Genomic DNA, 1,024 nt, shown 5'->3' on the forward strand with positions numbered 1-1,024 from the left:
TTGTTACATCGCACCCTGACTGGCTCATCTCCTCCCCGAGACCCCTCTGCAAGGGGATCTCCAGTGGCCTCCTAATGGGCTTTGGTATTTTCATATCTTACATGGACTGCTGTCTCCCTTCCCCCATGGTTTCTGTTGTTCATCCCCTCGGTGGGGTGGGTGTGGTGGTAGATGGTTGTGGTTATGTATTTATCATTGCAGTTCCCTCTTTTCCCCCTCCTCTCCTCACCATCCCCCTCCTCTCCGGTATCACTCCTCCCATTCCTGTTCCTGGATTCCATGTGTTGAGAGCTCTTATCTCTTACCTGTATCCATGCACATGCTCCAGTCTAGCCAGCAATTAAAGGCAGGCTACCAGTGTAGCCTCTGAAACCAGATACCAGTGTTCCTCCAGCTCCAAAGGTTGTGTACAAAACTGCAGTTCCAACAGGGGTCTTGAGCGTGGGGGGTGATGAAGCCTCAAGTAACCAGAGGAATATTGTGTGTTTCATCGATACTATACAGTGTCCTGCAGGGACTGTTCTACTCTGTGCTATAGGGGTGTTGTGTGTTGGAATCAACTTGATGGCAGTGAGTTTAGCATTGGTTTGCTTTAGAGCTTTGAAGATTGAACTTTGTTGTTGTTGTCATAGACAAGAAGACCTTGAATGTCAGAGCATGGAGGTCAGAGGTATGTATTAGAACTACTTTATTTATCTATCTGATCAGAGAACATTTATTTTGATAATCAGAATGTGGTTATTACTGGTATGATATGATATGGTTACATATCCCCAAACAAAAATCCACTGCCATATAATCAATTCTGACTCAAGGACCCTGTACAGAATTTCCCAGTCTGTACATGTTAATGGGAGAAGATAGCCTCATCTTTCTTCCTGGGAGAAGCTGGTGGCCTTGACCCACTGACCTTATTACTAGTCGGCTTGAATCCCTGATGTTGTGGTTAGTCCAGCACTCACCCAAGAGTGTCACCAGGGTGTTGGAAGAATTCATTATTTCATTTAAAAAATTAAAAGACAAT

At 44.9% G+C, this 1,024-nt stretch overlaps 1 pseudogene; it reads left to right on the top strand.

The window, feature by feature from the left end:
- LOC101657913 overlaps positions 1 to 1,024 on the top strand; it is a 42,974-nt pseudogene that overhangs the window by 38,404 nt on the left and 3,546 nt on the right.

This window comes from Echinops telfairi, unplaced genomic scaffold (genome assembly GCF_000313985.2).
Source record: "Echinops telfairi isolate 266 unplaced genomic scaffold, ASM31398v2 ScPeMD7_7441;HRSCAF=8479, whole genome shotgun sequence".
Lineage (NCBI taxonomy): Eukaryota > Metazoa > Chordata > Mammalia > Afrosoricida > Tenrecidae > Echinops > Echinops telfairi.